This window comes from Triticum dicoccoides, chromosome 2B (assembly GCF_002162155.2).
Source record: "Triticum dicoccoides isolate Atlit2015 ecotype Zavitan chromosome 2B, WEW_v2.0, whole genome shotgun sequence".
In the NCBI taxonomy this organism is placed as follows: domain Eukaryota; kingdom Viridiplantae; phylum Streptophyta; class Magnoliopsida; order Poales; family Poaceae; genus Triticum; species Triticum dicoccoides.
Window position 1 is genome coordinate 179010735 of NC_041383.1, and position 11281 is coordinate 179022015.

Below are 11281 nucleotides of genomic sequence, written 5' to 3' on the forward strand. Positions count from 1 at the left end.
ACGAGGCCTCCAGGACACACGCGATGAGGATGGATCCCCAGATCTGGATCGGGGCGCCACCACTGCCAAAGACAGAAAACACGCTCGGGCTACCCGCTGCTACACCTCTTACCGCCCACACAACCAACAGGGAAAACCGCCATGGTGCCCCGACGGAGAGCCAACCATGCAGACCGCCATCCTGAGCCGCCACCCCGACATCCATGTTCGAGGCAACGCCCACTGCTCACATCATGAAGCACCCACCAAAGTAGGAAGAGTAAAAAAGGTTCCTCAAAAAAGAGAGTAAAAAAGGTAACTCCTTGGAGTCCTAGCCCGGCATTAGCCATGGAGTCTGGGTCAGCGCCTTCACCGTAGGAGGCAACCACGCCTGCGTCCACTGCCAATCTCAGTGGACCGGAGGATACACAACCCCGCGGCTACTGACGGTCGTCGCTGATCTCGCTCGCATGACACCATGCCTGTGGCCTCTGGCACCGATTTGCACAACCAAGGAGCGATGTCCCGACCACCACCATCGACCATTGTACCAGTGTGGAGAGGGATCCCATCGCTCACGAGCACCAACCAGACTGAGCCCACCATCGTCTACCAAGAGCCAGAGCTCCAACCCGTCCCGGGTCAACATGGCAGTCGGGTCAGGTTTGGTCGGGTTGACCTCTCCCAAACCCATGCCCGATTCTCTAGTCGGGTCCATCACCCGCCCATGACACTACGCATGGGTCAAAGTTCAGACCCATGCCCGAACCCGTCGGGTAACCCGGCCCACTCAGGCACCCATCGGGTCCGTGTTAATGTTAAAATAATTTTAATTTTGCTCTTTCCAAGCGTGTTTAAGTTAAATTAATTTCGTTTTTTTCCGAATGGAAAGGGGCAAAAAATATCTTTGCAAGGTTACCGGAATGGAACACACGAACAAACTCTGCATCGAGGTGGTTCTGGTTCTTATTTTTATTCGAAATGGAGGTTAACCCCCGGCCTCTGCATCAGAATGATGCATACGTCCATATTATTAATAAGCAAAGGTTGAACAAAGTCTTCAGGTCTGAAAAGAAATAAATGCTCACATAGAGCAAAAACACACAAAAACAGGATAGCCACAACCGGCAGGCAAAAGAGAAGATAGGAAGCTTAACTCCTATCCTATTACATGACCGCCATCCAAACCGGTTAAAAATAGCCCGTTCTACCGTCTCCCACCGGATAGACCCAGTAACCATACGCTCCCTGGCATCCGTCGGAGTGAGTAGCAACCACATACGGATCACCGAAGTGGCCCAGAAAATAACCTGCAAGAAACGAATATTTGTTGTTCTGTTAAAAACCAAATCATTTCCGCAGTTCCATAATGCCCATAATAAAGCACACACTCTTACACGGATATGTCTCGCCGTTTCTGAATCTATTCCATCTAACCACGTCCCAAATAACGTGTTGATAGAATTCGGAGGAGTAATATTAAATGCTATGTGGACAGACCGCCATCAATTTTTTGCCATTGGGCAGTCAAGAAAGAGGTGTTTGATGGACTCATCATGAGCACAGAAGCAACATCTTCTAGAACCTGTCCAGTTGTGTTTTGCCAAATTGTCCTTAGTTAGAATGACTTGTTTATGGACAAATAATACGTCTCCAACGTATTTATAATTTTTGATTGTTCCATGCTATTATATTACCCCTTTTTGGATGTTTATGGGCTTTATTTTACACATTTATATCATTTTTGGGACTAACCAACTAACCGGAGGCCCAGCCCATATTGCTGTTTTTTTACCTATTTCAGTATTTTGAAGAAAAGGAATATCAAACGGAATGAAACCTTCGGGAGCGTGATTTTTGGAACGAACGTGATCTAGGGGACTTGGAGTGCAAGTCAAGAAGCAGCCGAGGCCCCCACGAGATAGGAGCCCCCCCCCTGTAGAGCGCGCCCCCTGTCTCGTGGGCCCTTCGGGCGGCCGCCGACGTACTTCTTCCTCCTATATATACCTACGTACCCCGAAAACATCCAGGGGCACCATAAAACACAATTTTCACCACCGTAACCTTCTGTATCCGCGAGATCCCATCTTGGAGCCTTCGCCAACACTCTGCCGGAGGGGGAATCGACCACAGAGGGCTTCTACATCAACATCCTTGCCCCTCCGATGAGCTGTGAGTAGTTTACCACAAACCTACGGGTCCATAGTTATTAGCTAGATGGTTTCTTCTCTCTTTTTGGATCTCAATACAATGTTCTCCCCCTCTCTTGTGGTGTGTTTGTCGAGATCCGATGAATTGTGGGTTTATGATCAAGTTTATCTATAAATAATATTTGAATCTTCTCTGAATTCTTTTATGTATGATTGAGTTATCTTTGCAAGTCTCTTCAAATTATCAGTTTGGTTTGGCCTACTAGATTGATCTTTCTTGCCATGGGAGAAGTGCTTAGCTTTGGGTTCAATCTTGCGGTGTCCTTACGCAGTGACAGAAAGGGTTGCAAGGCACGTATTGTATTGTGGCCATCGAGGATAACAAGATGGGGTTTATATCATACTACTTGAGTTTATCCCTCTACATCATGTCATCTTGCTTAATGTGTTACTCTGTTCTTATGAACTTAATACTCTAGATGCAGGCAGGAGTCGGTCGATGTGTGGAGTAATAGTAGTAGATGAAGGAAGGAGTTGGTCTACTTGTTATGGACGTGATGCCTATATACAAGATCATGCCTAGATAATCTCATAACTATGCGCTTTTCTATCAATTGCTCGATAGTAATTTGTTCACCCACCGTAATACTTATGCTATCTTGAGAGAAGCCACTAGTGAAACCTATGGCCCTCGGGTCTATCTCTTATCGTATTTGCTTTCAATCTACTTTTATTTGCATCTTTACTTTTTGCATCTATATTATAAAATACCAAAAATATATTTATCTTAGCATACTATCTTTATTAGATCTCACTTTCGCAAGTGGCCGTGAAGGGATTGACAACCCCTTTATTGCGTTGGTTGCGTGTTCTCAGTTTGTTTGTGTAGGTGCGTGGGACTTTTGAGGAGCCTCCTACTGGATTGATACCTTGGTTCTCAAAAACTGAGGGAAATACTTACGCTACTATTGTTGCATCACCCTCTCCTCTTCGAGGAAAACCAACGCAAGCTCAAGACGTAGCAAGAAGGATTTTTGGTGCCGTTACCGGGGAGGTCTTCGCTCAAGTCAATACATATCAAGTACCCATCACAAACCCATCTCCCTCGCATTTACATTATTTTCCATTTGCCTCTTGTTTTCCTCTCCCCCACTTCACCCTTGCCGTTTTATTCGCCCTCTCTTTCCCAATCTTCTCCTTTCTTTTTTGCTTGCCTTTTTCTGTTTGCTTGTGTGTTGGATTACTTGTTGCCATGGCGCAAGATAATACGAAATTGTGTGATTTCTCGAATACCAATAATAATGATTTCCTTAGTACTCCGATTGCTCGTCTTAATGATGTTGAGTCTTGTGAAATCAATACTGCTTTGTTGAATCTTGTTATGAAAGATCAATTCGCCGGCCTTCCTAGTGAAGATGCCGCTACTCATCTAAACAATTTTGTTGATTTGTGTGATATGCAAAAGAAGAAAGATACGGATAACAATATTGTTAAATTGAAGTTATTTCCGTTTTCGCTTAGAGAACGTGCTAAAGTTTGGTTTTCGTATTTGCCTAAAAATAGTATTGATTCTTGGAACAAGTGCAAAGATGCTTTTATCTCTAAGTATTTTCCTCCCGCTAAGATCATCACTCTTAGGAACGATATTATGAATTTTAGACAACTTGATCATGAGCATGTTGCCCAATCTTGGGAAAGAATGAAATTGATGCTTCGCAATTGCCCTACTCATGGTTTGAATTTATGGATGATCATACAAAAATTTTATGCCGGTTTGAACTTTGCTTCTAGAAACCTTTTAGATTCGGCCGCGGGAGGCACGTTTATATCACGTTAGGAGATGCTACAAAACTTCTTGATAATATTATGGCTAATTATTCTCAATGGCACACCGAAAGATCTTCTAGTAAAAAAGTGCATGCAATAGAGGAAATCAATTTTTTGAGTGGAAAGATGGATGAACTTATGAAGATGTTTTCTACTAAAAATACTCCTCTTGATCCCAATGATATGCATTTGTCTTCTTTGATTGAGAATAATAATGAATCTATGGATGTGAATTTTGTTGGTAGGAAAAGTTTTGGAAATAACGCTTATAGAGGAAACTTTAATGCTAGATCGTTCCCTAGTAATTCCTCTAATAATTATAGAAATTCCTACAATAATTCTTATCATAATTTTAATAAGATGCCCTCTGATTTTGAGAATAGTGTGAAAGAATTTATGATTTCTCAAAAGAATTTAATGCTTTGCTTGAAGAAAAATTGCTCAAAGTTGATGATTTGGCTAGGAACGTTGATAGACTTTCGCTTGATGTTGATTCTCTTAAACTTAGATCTTCTCCTCCTAAGCATGATATCAATGAGTCTCATAAAGTAATGAGAATTTCCATTGATGAGTGTAAGGAAAGAACCGCTAGATTGTGTTCTAAGAAAGAAAGCTTTATAAAAGCGTGGTCTTCTAGTTTCCATGAAAATAATGATGAGGATTTTAAAGTTATTGATGTGTCTCCTATTAGATCTATGTTTTGCAATATGAATTTTGATGATTATGGGACTGATGATGAATCAACTTTTCCTAGAAGGCATCCCAAGAATTCGGAGTCTTTAGATCTTAATACTAAAATTGGTAAAATGAGATTGGAGAATCCTCAACTTCTAATAACATTGAACCTACTATCTTGGATTTCAAGGAATTTGATTATGATAATTGCTCTTTAAAAGGTTGTATTTCCTTATTGCAATCCGTTTTTAATTCTCCTCATGCTTATAGTCAAAATAAAGCTTTTACCAAACATATTGTTGATGCCTTGATGCAATCTTATGATGAAAAACTTAATTTGGAAGTTTCTATACCTAGAAAACTTAATGATGAGTGGGAACCTACTATAAAGATTAGAATTAAAGATTATGAGTGTTTTGCTTTGTGTGATTTGGGTGCTAGTGTTTCCACGATTCCGAAAATTTTATGTGATATTCTAGGTTTCCATGATCTTGATGATTGCTCTTTAAATTTGCACCTTGCGGATCCACCATTAAAAAACCAATGGGAAGGATCAATGATGTTCTTATTGTTGCAAATAGAAATTTGGTTCCCGTGGATTTTATCGTTCTTGATATATATTGCAATCTTTCTTGCCCTATTATTCTTGGTAGGCCTTTCCTTAGAACGATTGGTGCGATTATTGATATGAAGGAAGGGAATATTAGATTCCTATTCCCATTAAAGAAAGGCATGGAGCACTTTCCAAGAAAGAAAGTCAAATTACCTTATGAATCCATCATGCGGGCTACTTATGAATTTAGTGCCAAAGATGGCACCCGTTAGATCTATCTTCGCTTTTATGCCTAGCTAGGGGCGTTAAACGATAGCGCTAGTTGGGAGGCAACCCAATTTTCTTTATGTTCTTTGTTTTTGCTCCTGTTTAGTAAAACATCTTGCATCTACCTTCTTCTTAGATGTGTTTTTATCTTTTAATTAGTGTTTGTGCCGAGTAGAACCTATAGGATAACCTACGATGATAGTTGATTTGATTCTGCTGAAAAACAGAAACTTTGCACGCACGAATATAATTTTGTTAAATCACAGGAACATGCTTTTGCGTTGATTCTTTTTGATGCTATTCAATAAACAAATTGTTCAGGACTTCCTATTTTGGTAGGATTTTTAGAGTTCCATAAATTGGTGTTAGTTACAGATTGCTACAGACTGTTCTATTTTTGACAGATTCTGTTTTTCGTGTGTTGTTTGCTTATTTTGATGCATCTATGACTAGTAAAATAGTTTATGAACCATAGAGAAGTTGGAATACAGTAGGTTTAACACCAAAATAAATAAAGAATGAGTTCATTGCAGTACCTTATGTGGTGGTTTTGTTTTCTTTCACTAACGGAGCTTATAAGATTTCCTGTTGAGTTTTGTGTTGTGAAGTTTTCAAGTTTTGGGTAAAGCTTTTATGGACTATGGAATAAGGAGTGGCAAGAGCCTAAGCTTGGGGATGCCCATGGCACCCCAAGATATTAAAGGATAGCCAAAAGCCTAAGCTTGGGGATGCCCCGGGAAGGCATCCCCTCTTTTGTCTTCGTTCATTGGTAACGTTACTTGGAGCAATATTTTTATTCGCCACATGGTATGTGTTTTGCTTGGAGCGTCATGTATTATATTAGTCTCTGCTTTTTAGTTTATCATAATGATCTTTGCTGTACACACCTTTTGTGAGAAGCCTATTTGATTAAAATTTGCTAGAATACTCTATGTGCTTCACTTATATCTTTTGAGCTTAATAGTTTTTGCTCTAGTGCTTCACTTATATTTTTTAGAGCACGGTGGTGTCTTAATTTTGAAGAAATTTCTAGTCTCTCATGCCTCACTTATATCTTTTTGAGAGTCTTTTAGAACATCATGGTATTTGATATGGTTACAAAGTTGGTCTTAGAATGATGAGCATCCAAGTTGAGTATAATAAAAACTATCATAGAAAAAGAATTGGATGCTATGATCAATTTGATGCTTGATAATTGTTTTGAGATATAAAGGTAGTAATGTTAGGGTCATGCTAGTGGGTAATTATGAAATTGAGAAATACTTTTGTTGAAGTTGGCAAGTCCCGTAGCATGCACGTATGGTAAAAGTTGTGTGACAAATTTGTTGCATGAGGTGCTCTTTTGATTGTCTTCCTTATGAGTGGCAGTCGGAGACGAGCGATGGTTTTTTCCTACCAATCTATCCCTCTTGGGGCATGCATAGTAGTACTTTGCTTCGAGGGCTAAGTAGGCTTTTGCAATAAGTATATGAGTTCTTTTGACTAATGTGAGTCCATGGATATATGCACACTCATCCTTTCACTTTGCTAGCCTTTATTATTACCGCGCAACTCTCGCCGGTATCATGAACCCTTTATTTACCTTCCTCAAAACAGCCACCATACCTACCTATGATGGCATTTCCATAGCCATTCCGAGATATATTGCCATGCAACTTTCCACCGTTCCGTTTATTATGACATGTTCCATCATTGTCATATTGCTCTTTGCATGGTCATGTAGTTGACATCGTATTTGTGGCAAGGCCACTTTCATAATTTTCATACATGTCGCTCTTGGTTCATTGCATATCCCGGTACACCGCCGGAGGCATTCATATAGAGTCATATCTTGTTCCAGCTTTGAGTTGTAATTCTTGAGTTGTAAATCCATAAAAGTGTGATGATCTTCATTATTAGAGCATTGTCCTAGTGAGGAAAGGATGATGAAGGCTATGATTCCCCCACAAGTCGGGATCAGACTTCGGACTTTACAAAAAAATGAGAAAAGAAAAAAAAGGCCAAAAAAGGCCAAAGAAAAAAAGAAAAGAAAAGAAAAAATAAAATGAGAGAAAAAAAGAAGGGACAATGCTACTATCTCTTTTTCCACACTTGTGCTTTAAAATAGCACCATGATCTTCGTGATAGAGAGTCTCCTATGTTGTCACTTTCATATACTAGTGGAAATTTTTCATTATAGAACTTGGCTTGTATATTCCAATGATGGGCTTCCTCAAAATGTCCTAGGTCTTCGTGAGCAAGCAAGTTGGATGCACACCCACTTAGTTTCTTTTGTTGAGCTTTCATATATTTATAGCTCTAGTGCATCTGTTGCATGGAAATCCCTACTCACTCACATTGATATCTATTAATGGGCATCTCTATATAGCCCATTAATACGCCTAGTTGATGTGAGACTATCTTCTCCCTTTTTGTACTCACAACCACCACCATATACCACCATAGTGCTATGTCCATGGCATACGCTCATGTATTGCGTAAGAGTTGAAAAAGCTGAAGCGCGTTAAAAAGTATGAAACAATTGCTCGGCTCATCATCGGGGTTGTGCATGATGGGAGTATTTTGTGTAATGAAAATGAAGCATGGCCTAACTATATGATTTTGTAGGGATAAGCTTTCTTTGGCTATGCTATTTTGATAGGAAATGATTATTTGTTAGTATGCTTCGAAGCATTATTATTTTTATGTTTTATAAGCTTTTATTTTGTATCACATGGTTCAGAACATTCATGCCACAATCAAGACAATTACATTGAGAATTATGCTAGGTAGCATTCCACATCAAAAATTTCTTTTTTATCATTTACCTACTCGAGGACGAGCAGGAATTAAGCTTGGGGATGCTTGATAAGTCTCCAACGTATCTATAATTTTTGATTGTTCCATGCTATTATATTACCCCCTTTTGGATGTTTATGGGCATTATTTTACACATTTATATCATTTTTGGGACTAACCTACTAACCGGAGGCCCAGCCCATATTGCTGTTTTTTTGCCTATTTCAGTATTTCGAAGAAAAGGAATATCAAACGGAGTCCAAACGGAATGAAACCTTCGGGAGCGTGATTTTTGGAACGAACGTGATCCAGGGGACTTGGAGTGCAAGTCAAGAAGCAGCCGAGGCCCCCAAGAGATAGGAGGCCGCGCCCCCTGTAGGGCGCGCCCCCTGTCTCGTGGGCCCTTCGGGCGGCCACCGACGTACTTATTCCTCCTATATATACCTACGTACCCCGAAAACATCCAGGGGCACCACGAAACACAATTTCCACCAACGTAACCTTCTGTATCCGCAAGATCCCATCTTGGAGCCTTCGCCGGCACTCTGCCGGAGGGGGAATCAACCATGGAGGGCTTCTACATCAACATCCTTGCCCCTCCGATGAGCTGTGAGTAGTTTACCACAGACCTACGAGTCCATAGTTATTAGATAGATGGCTTCTTCTCTCTTTTTGGATCTCAATACAATGTTCTCCCCCTCTCTTGTGGAGATCTATTCAATGTAAACTCTTTTTGCAGTGTGTTTGTCGAGATCCGATGAATTGTGGGTTTATGATCAAGTTTATCTATGAATAACATTTGAATCTTCTCTGAATTCTTTTATGTATGATTGAGTTATCTTTGCAAGTCTCTTAGAATTATCAGTTTGGTTTGGCCTACTAGATTGATCTTTCTTGCCATGGGAGAAGTGCTTAGCTTTGGGTTCAATCTTGCGGTGTCCTTACCCAGTGACAGAAAGGGTTGCAAGGCACGTATTGTATTGTGGCCATCGAGGATAACAAGATGGGGTTTATATCATATTGCTTGAGTTTATCCCTCTACATCATGTCATCTTGCTTAATGCGTTACTCTGTTCTTATGAACTTAATACTCTAGATGCAGGCAGGACTCGGTCGATGTGTGGAGTAATAGTAGTAGATGCAGGCAGGAGTCGGTCTACTTGTTATGGACGTGATGCCTATATACATGATCATGCCTAGATAATCTCATAACTATGCGCTTTTCTATCAATTGCTCGATAGTAATTTGTTCACCCACCGTAATACTTATGCTATCTTGAGAGAAGCCACTAGTGAAACCTATGGCCCTCGGGTCTATCTCTTATCGTATTTGCTTTCAATCTACTTTTATTTGCATCTTTACTTTTTGCATCTATATTATAAAATACCAAAAATATATTTATCTTATCATACTATCTTTATTAGATCTCACTTTCGCAAGTGGCCGTGAAGGGATTGACAACCCCTTTATTGCGTTGGTTGCGAGTTCTCAGTTTGTTTGTGTAGGTGCGTGGGACTTTTGAGGAGCCTCCTACTGGATTGATACCTTGGTTCTCAAAAACTGAGGGAAATACTTACGCTACTATTGCTGCATCACCCTCTCCTCTTCGTGGAAAACCAATGCAAGCTCAAGACGTAGCAACAAACCACATAAACACTTTAATTTTTAAAGGCACTTTAATTCTCCAAACATGCTTTGAGCGAGGAATAGGGTCAGTGTTTATAATATCCAAATACATGGACTTAACTGAAAACTCTCCATTCTTAGTTAGTTTCCAGTGCAATTGATCTGGCTATTGAGAGCGGTGAACATCCATCAATCTTCTCACAAGATGGAGCCAAACTTCCCAACGGTTTCCCGCTAAAGTCCTCCTTAATTGAATATTGAGAGGGTTGGACTGTAATACTGTTGCAACGTAAGCATCTCTTCACTGAACAATATTATAGAGAGAAGGATATTGGAGTGCAAGGGGTGTCTCCCCTAACCAATGTTCCTCCCAGAATCTCGTGGTAATACCATTTCCAACTATGAATTTTGTCATGTTGAAGAAAACTGATCACTCTCATCTGTCCCTTTCAAAATGGTTTGTCGTTCGGTCTGACCGTCACCTAGGATAAGGTGGTTCTTATATAGGCATCCATCCTTTCTCACTGTGCTTCCACTTTCGAGGCGGTACTAATACCACAGATGATACCTTCACTACTACTACTCGGCAGGTTAATTTACACCATCTAGGTGGGGAACACAAGCAGTGCGTTGGATGCATGGCCGAGCCGTTTTGATGCACGGAGAAGCCGGTAAAGTACGCATTGTGCAACTAACCTCATGGAACATAGTTTTGGGTTCTTTGCGGCTCTTGTCTATACAAAAGAAATCTCCGTTCTTATAGGGAAATACCCTTTGGTTCTTTGGTGTATAATACACCTAATTTGGGAAAATTAATAACTTATAGAAGTCAAAAAAGTTTAGAACTTTTTTAGTATAAACTTGACTTCCTTTTACACTAGTAGTATATAAATTTTCATGAATAAAAATCACCATTGATTTTAGGGAAAAAAACAAAAAATATTGGTATTATAGGTCACCATACAAATTATTTTTGGCTGAATTTTTTGTTGATTTAAATGAAGTCAACGGGGTTTATTATTTTTTGGCATTTTTTACAAGTACAATCAAAGGTCAAATTTATTTCAAAAATAATTTCAACATTTTTCAAAAAAATTATTTATTTATTATATTTTTTACATATAAGTTGTATAAACAGCCATAGACCAAGGACATGTTTGGTTGCCCGCATTAGGCCCAACCAGGCCGAGTTGGGCAAAGAAAAGTGTGTTTGGTTGGATACGCGGTGGGCTGGCTCGCATGGGCACGAACCTTAAAGCCCAGAGCCTGGCTTGCTGGAAACCTCGAATCGGTTTCCGGGGCGAGCCAAGCTCAGTGCAGCGCAAGCTCGCACTTGCCGCGGCAACCCGTAAACGAGTGGGGATGGTGGGAGATGCAAATTGGGAGCGGCGGCACGACGCCAAATCTAGCCTCACCCTCCCTCCC